Source organism: Symsagittifera roscoffensis, unplaced genomic scaffold (genome assembly GCF_963678635.1).
Source record: "Symsagittifera roscoffensis unplaced genomic scaffold, txSymRosc1.1 SCAFFOLD_330, whole genome shotgun sequence".
NCBI lineage: Eukaryota > Metazoa > Xenacoelomorpha > Acoela > Convolutidae > Symsagittifera > Symsagittifera roscoffensis.
This window is the reverse complement of record NW_026970685.1, coordinates 35,001-41,893: the sequence shown is the minus strand read 5'-3', so window position 1 is coordinate 41,893 and position 6,893 is coordinate 35,001. Positions and strand designations below refer to the sequence as shown.

General features: G+C 44.9%; 1 non-coding gene and 1 pseudogene across 1 annotated transcript in view; both read left to right on the top strand.

Annotated features, from left to right (window-relative positions):
• The first annotated feature begins 4,943 nt into the window (after positions 1-4,943).
• Positions 4,944-5,095, top strand: LOC134855909 (5.8S ribosomal RNA; annotated as a pseudogene).
• A 313-nt stretch (positions 5,096-5,408) lies between these two features.
• The window catches only part of LOC134855907 (large subunit ribosomal RNA), a 3,517-nt gene continuing 2,032 nt past the window's right edge, over positions 5,409-6,893 (top strand). The window contains exon 1 of the ribosomal RNA XR_010164694.1: positions 5,409-6,893. This exon is cut by the window's right edge and continues 2,032 nt beyond it. This is a non-coding gene — a ribosomal RNA (large subunit ribosomal RNA).

Here is a 6,893-nt window from a genome sequence, read left to right as displayed (position 1 = left end):
ATGGAAAGGATGCAAAAGCTCCTTTGATGATCGAGTAGAGGGCAAGTCTGGTGCCAGCAGCCGCGGTAATACCAGCCTCTACAAGCGTATGCAAAAGTTGCTGCGTTTAAAAAGCTCATAGTTGGATCTGTTTGAGTATAACGGTAACATGGTGGTTAGTTAACGCTTTCCACTCGTTACGCTCATCCTTCGCATCGAAGAAATACCTTGCACTTAAATGTGACGAGGTGTGGAAACGGTGTTTTCACTTTGAGAAAATTAGAGTGTTCAAAGCATCCTTTGGGATTGAATAATCAAGCATGGAATAATGGAGAATGACCCGCGTTTTACTGATGCCGGTGGCTAAAGTGCGGTAATGATTGAAAGGAACAGCCGGGGGCATTTGTATTGCTACGTTAGAGGTGAAATTCTTGGATCGTGGCAAGACAAACTACTGCGAAAGCATTTGCCAAGAATGTTTTCATTAATCAAGAACGAAAGTTAGAGTATTGAAGAGGATTAGATACCCTCGTAATTCTAACCATAAACTATACCAACTTACGATTTGTCAAAGTCTCTTCTGACTTGGCAAGAAATTAACCGGGAAACCAAAGTTTATTGGTTCCGGGGGAAGTATGGTTGCAAAATCGAAACTTAAAGGAATTGACGGAAGGGCACCACCAGGAGTGGAGCCTGCGGCTTAATTTGACTCAACACGGGAAATCTCACCAGGTCCAGACATCTTAAGGATTGACAGATTGATGATCTTTCATGATTATATGGGCGGTGGTGCATGGCCGTTCTTAGTTAGTGGAGTGATCTGTCTGGTTAATTCCGATAACGAACGAGATCTTGATCATCTAAATAGTGCCATTCTCGTTAGAGTATTGGTTACTTCTTAGAGGTACTATGTGCAATTAAATAGCACAAGTGAAGTGAGGCTATAACAGGTCTGTGATGCCCTTAGATGTCCTGGACTGCACGCGCGCTACACTGGTGAATTTAAATTGAGGGATAACCTTGGCCTATATGGTCCGGGTAATCACCTAAAATTCATGAGCGTGAAGGGGATCGAATGTTGTAACTTGCATTCGTGAACCAGGAATTCCTAGTACTCGGTAGTCAACAACTACTGGGGATTACGTCCCTGCCCTTTGTACACACCGCCCGTCGCTACTACTGATTGGATGTTTAAGCAAGAATTGCGGAAGCCCGTCGCTGAGACTTCGGTCCTGGCAATAGGTGGAAGCGGATCGAGCTTAATTGTCTAGAGGAAGTAAAAGTCGTAACAAGGTTTCCGTAGGGGAACCTGCGGAAGGATCAGTGACTAATGCCACTGTTTGAGCGAAGAGCCGGTCAGCTCATTAAATATGACCCGGTACGCAGTAGATCTTTTTGGAGATTTTGCTGAAAGGTGGTGGTGCATAATCAAGAAAGAGTCGGTGGTGCATGAGTGTAAGAGAGACGGTGGTGCATGAGACTGGGGATTGGCTCCCAGTCAAAGTAGCTTGCTCGGTGGTTGATGATAGCAAGAAAGAGTCGGTGGTGCATGAGAGTAAGAGAGACGGTGGTGCATGAGACTGGGGATTGGCTCCCAGTTAAAGTAGCTTGCTCGGTGGTTGATAATAGCAAGGAAGAGTCGGTGGTGCATGTGAGTAAGAGAGACGGTGGTGCATGAGACTGGGGATTGGCTCCCAGTTAAAGTAGCTTGCTCGGTGGTTGATAATAGCAAGGAAGAGTCGGTGGTGCATGATAGCATGATGTTCCTTCATGGTTCATCTAAGAGTTGGTCTAGCTAAGGTTAGATTGGCTCAAGGTAGTCCTTAATGGATCACCTTAGATTCCCGAAAGATAATTCAAAGAGAGTTGACCTGATGCAAGTTAGGTTAACTCAAGGTGATCCTTGTTGGTGATCCTTAGTATGATGGTGGTGCATTAGCAAGAAAAACGGTGGTGCATGATAGCTTGAGACTGGGGATGGGCTCCCAGTCAAAGTAGCTTGCTCGGTGTGGATGATAGCAAGTGAGAGTCAGTGGTGCATTATAGCAAGAGAGAAGGTAGCCAAATGTCTCGTCATTGTTGACGCCAAAATCAGGTAGCCAAATGCCTCGTCATTTTTGACGCCAAAAGCAGGTAGCCAAATGCCTCGTCATTTTTGACGCCAAAAGCAGGTAGCCAAATGCCTCGTCATTGTTGACGCCAAAAGCAGGTAGCCGAATGCCTCGTCATTGTTGACGCCAAAAGGAAGTCGCTCAAACTTGGGTATTCTGTTGATCAAAAAGCTGTTTAGATGGTAGCTTAGGAGTAACTTCTCCTAGATAAGCTTGTTTGTTGGTCGTTTAAACAGTGTACGATTTTCAGTTTGCTTTCGTTAGAGAAAGACTGAGGAAAGCGAAGGCCCGAATGCTTAAGAACAGGGTGATCTATGCTTGGGTAATCACACTTAGTACGAGAGGAACAGTGTGTTCAGTTCCCTGGTTTCAAGCGTCTGCCTGAGAAGGCGGATGCGAAGCTACAATTGATGACCTAAAGCGTAGATTGAATTGCTCTATCTGCATCATGAAAATTGCCTTTAATGGTTTAAATTGGCAGTATCAAGTATATTGATGCTGTTGACCCCGATGTCAGATAGGAATGCAATCCCCCATTGATGATGGGAGGTCGCTCGAACTTGGGTATTCTGTTGATCAAAGAGCTGTTTAGATGTAGTACCGGTGTGATACATGTGATTGCATTGAGAGAGCGTTTAAACAGTGTTCGATCTTCAGTTTGCCTTCGTAAGAGTAAGACTGAGAAAAGCGAGGGCCCAAACGCTCAAAAACAGGGTGATCTATGCTTGGGTAACACTTAGTACGAGAGGAACAGTGTGTTCAGTTCCCTGGTTTCAAGCGTCTGCCTGAGAAGGCGGATGCGAAGCTACAATTGATGACCTAAAGCGTAGATTGAATTGCTCTATCTGCATCATGAAAATTGCCTTTAATGGTTTAAATTGGCAGTATCAAGTATATTGATGCTGTTGACCCCGATGTCAGATAGGAATGCAATCCCCCATTGATGATGGGAGGTCACTCGAACTTGGGTATTCTGTTGATCAAAGAGCTGTTCAGATGTAGTACCGGTGTGATACATGTGATTGCATTGAGAGCGCGTTTAAACAGTGTTCGATCTTCAGTTTGCCGTTGTAAGAGAAAGACTGAGGAAAGCGAAGGCCCAAATGCTTAAGAACAGGGTGGTCCAGACAGCTCAAAGTCCGACTGCGGTTGGCTTTGTTCTAATCGAGTGAACACTTACTTTTGGAGAAATCCGATCGTAGGAGTGATCAGTCTTCGGATTGATCCGGTTCTTTTACTGGTGTATCTGTCAGATCCTTAGGGACTGGATAGAACACTTAAGCAAGTCGCTCGAACTTGGGTATTCTGTTGATCAAAGAGCTGTTCAGATGTAGTACCGGTGTGATACATGTGATTGCATTGAGAGCGCGTTTAAACAGTGTTCGATCTTCAGTTTGCCGTTGTAAGAGAAAGACTGAGGAAAGCGAAGGCCCAAATGCTTAAGAACAGGGTGGTCCAGACAGCTCAAAGTCCGACTGCGGTTGGCTTTGTTCTAATCGAGTGAACACTTACTTTTGGAGAAATCCGATCGTAGGAGTGATCAGTCTTCGGATTGATCCGGTTCTTTTACTGGTGTATCTGTCAGATCCTTAGGGACTGGATAGAACACTTAAGCAAGTCGCTCGAACTTGGGTATTCTGTTGATCAAAGAGCTGTTCAGATGTAGTACCGGTGTGATACATGTGATTGCATTGAGAGCGCGTTTAAACAGTGTTCGATCTTCAGTTTGCCGTTGTAAGAGAAAGACTGAGGAAAGCGAAGGCCCAAATGCTTAAGAACAGGGTGGTCCAGACAGCTCAAAGTCCGACTGCGGTTGGCTTTGTTCTAATCGAGTGAACACTTACTTTTGGAGAAATCCGATCGTAGGAGTGATCAGTCTTCGGATTGATCCGGTTCTTTTACTGGTGTATCTGTCAGATCCTTAGGGACTGGATAGAACACTTAAGCAAGTCGCTCGAACTTGGGTATTCTGTTGATCAAAGAGCTGTTCAGATGTAGTACCGGTGTGATACATGTGATTGCATTGAGAGCGCGTTTAAACAGTGTTCGATCTTCAGTTTGCCGTTGTAAGAGAAAGACTGAGGAAAGCGAAGGCCCAAATGCTTAAGAACAGGGTGGTCCAGACAGCTCAAAGTCCGACTGCGGTTGGCTTTGTTCTAATCGAGTGAACACTTACTTTTGGAGAAATCCGATCGTAGGAGTGATCAGTCTTCGGATTGATCCGGTTCTTTTACTGGTGTATCTGTCAGATCCTTAGGGACTGGATAGAACACTTAAGCAGGTCGCTCGAACTTGGGTATTCTGTTGATCAAAGAGCTGTTCAGATGTAGTACCGGTGTGATACATGTGATTGCATTGAGAGCGCGTTTAAACAGTGTTCGATCTTCAGTTTGCCGTTGTAAGAGAAAGACTGAGGAAAGCGAAGGCCCAAATGCTTAAGAACAGGGTGGTCCAGACAGCTCAAAGTCCGACTGCGGTTGGCTTTGTTCTAATCGAGTGAACACTTACTTTTGGAGAAATCCGATCGTAGGAGTGATCAGTCTTCGGATTGATCCGGTTCTTTTACTGGTGTATCTGTCAGATCCTTAGGGACTGGATAGAACACTTAAGCAAGTCGCTCGAACTTGGGTATTCTGTTGATCAAAGAGCTGTTCAGATGTAGTACCGGTGTGATACATGTGATTGCATTGAGAGCGCGTTTAAACAGTGTTCGATCTTCAGTTTGCCGTTGTAAGAGAAAGACTGAGGAAAGCGAAGGCCCAAATGCTAAAAAACAGGGTGGTCGAGACAGCTCAAAGTCCGACTGCGGTTGGCTTTGTTCTAAATCAAACCAGTGCTAGATGGTCGAAAAACAACCTTCAACGGGGGATCACTAGGCTCGCTTTACGAGGAGGAGCACAGCTATATGTGTTAATTCAGTAAGAATCGCAAGATTTGTTTACTGACCTCTCTAACGCAAAAGGCGGTCTCAGCTTCGGCTGTTGATCGCGTCCGAATCAGGGTTATTTGAAATCGATTGAACGCTTACTTTTGGAGAAATCTGAGGGTAAGAGCGATCTGTCTTCGGATTGGTCCGTTCTTTTGCTGGTGTATCTACGAGATCCTTCGGGATTGGTTAGAACACTTAAATCAAGTCGCTCAAACTTGGGTATTCTGTTGATCAAAGAGCTGTTCAGATTTAGTACCGGTGTGATACATGTGATTGCATTGAGAGCGCGTTTAAACAGTGTTCGATCTTCAGTTTGCCTAAGCTAGAGTGATAAACTCCTGCACATTACTACTTCGGTAGTTTTATGGATGCTTGAGTGCCTTTAAATCGTAACCTGATTTGGACGAGAGAACCCCCTGAACTTAAGCATATCAGTAAGGGGAGGAAAAGAAATCAACCGAGAATCCCTTAGTAATGGCGAATGAACAGGGAAAAGCTCATCGGGAAGAGGAGTGGTAACACTCCTCGGTGTCCGGTATGGTTTGCTGCCTGGCTTGTTGACTTGACTGGATGTCTATTGGAAAATAGCATCAAAGAGGGTAAAAATCCCGTAACAGTCTTGTTATAACTTGTCGACGGCGCATTCCTATGAGTAGAGTTGTTTGAAAGTGCAACTCGAAGCTGGAGATATGTCTCTCCAAAAGCTAATTATAAAGCGAGACCGATAGCAAACAAGTACCGTGAGGGAAAGTTGAAAAGCACTCTGAAGAGAGAGTGAAAAGTACGTGAAACCGTTGAAGGAGAACTGGAGTGAGCGTTATCATGCCCAATGTCTTGAACTTGATTCTAGACCACCGGGTAGTGTTGTTAAAGTCTTTTGGTGATCATTGTTAAAGATGCGAGCTATTTGTTTTCTTCGGATTTCAAATTTGTTGTGTCTTGACTAAATGAGATAAAGTTTTATCTCTTTTGTTTGCCTGTCTGACCTTAACATCCCAATCAATGCTCTCTACAGCCCGTCTTGAAACACGGACCAAGGAGTGTGAGTTGCTTGCAAGTGCTGTCGCTGTTTGAAAGCGTACACGCGTAATGAAAGTGAACGGTGTAACTTTTATGAGTTGCATTAACTTTTGTGGTGAGAGCGTCAAAGCGATGTCTCGCAACCACGGACGGTTATGTTGCTAAAACATGACTGATCCAGAGCAAGTAGCACACGACCCGAAAGATGGTGATCTATGCTTGGGCAGGGTGAAGCCACGGGAAACCATGGTGGAAGCCCGAAGCGGTTCTGACGTGCAAATCGATCGTCTGACCTGAGCATAGGGGCGAAAGACTAATCGAACCATCTAGTAGCTGGTTTCCTCCGAAGTTTCCCTCAGGATAGCAAAAGCTTAAGCAAGATTGAAAAATCTTCGCTGTGCAATTTCATCGGTTAAAGCGAATGATTAGAGGACTGGGGGAAAACTTTTCCTTCACCTATTCTCAAACTATAAATCGGTGAGATGTTCTTGTGACTTAATTGCACTTGAACTTTGAATGCGAGCTTTTTGTGGGCCGCTTTTGGTAAGCAGAACCGGCGATGTGGGATGAACCAAAAGTTGGGTTAAGGCGCCTAACTACTTGCTCATGAGTCACCACAAAAGGTGTTGATTGATATTGACAGCAGGACGGTGGTCATGGAAGTTGAAAACCGCTAAGGAATGTGTAACAACTCACCTGCCGAATCAATCAGCCCTGAAAATGGATGGCACTAGAGCTCGTGGCCTATACCTGACCATGAACATCAGATTCTGGCTTCGGCTGGATGCTTAAGACTGGTTTAGAACTGGTCTTAAAGTATGTTCATGTGTAGGAGGACGCATTGGTTGCGCAAA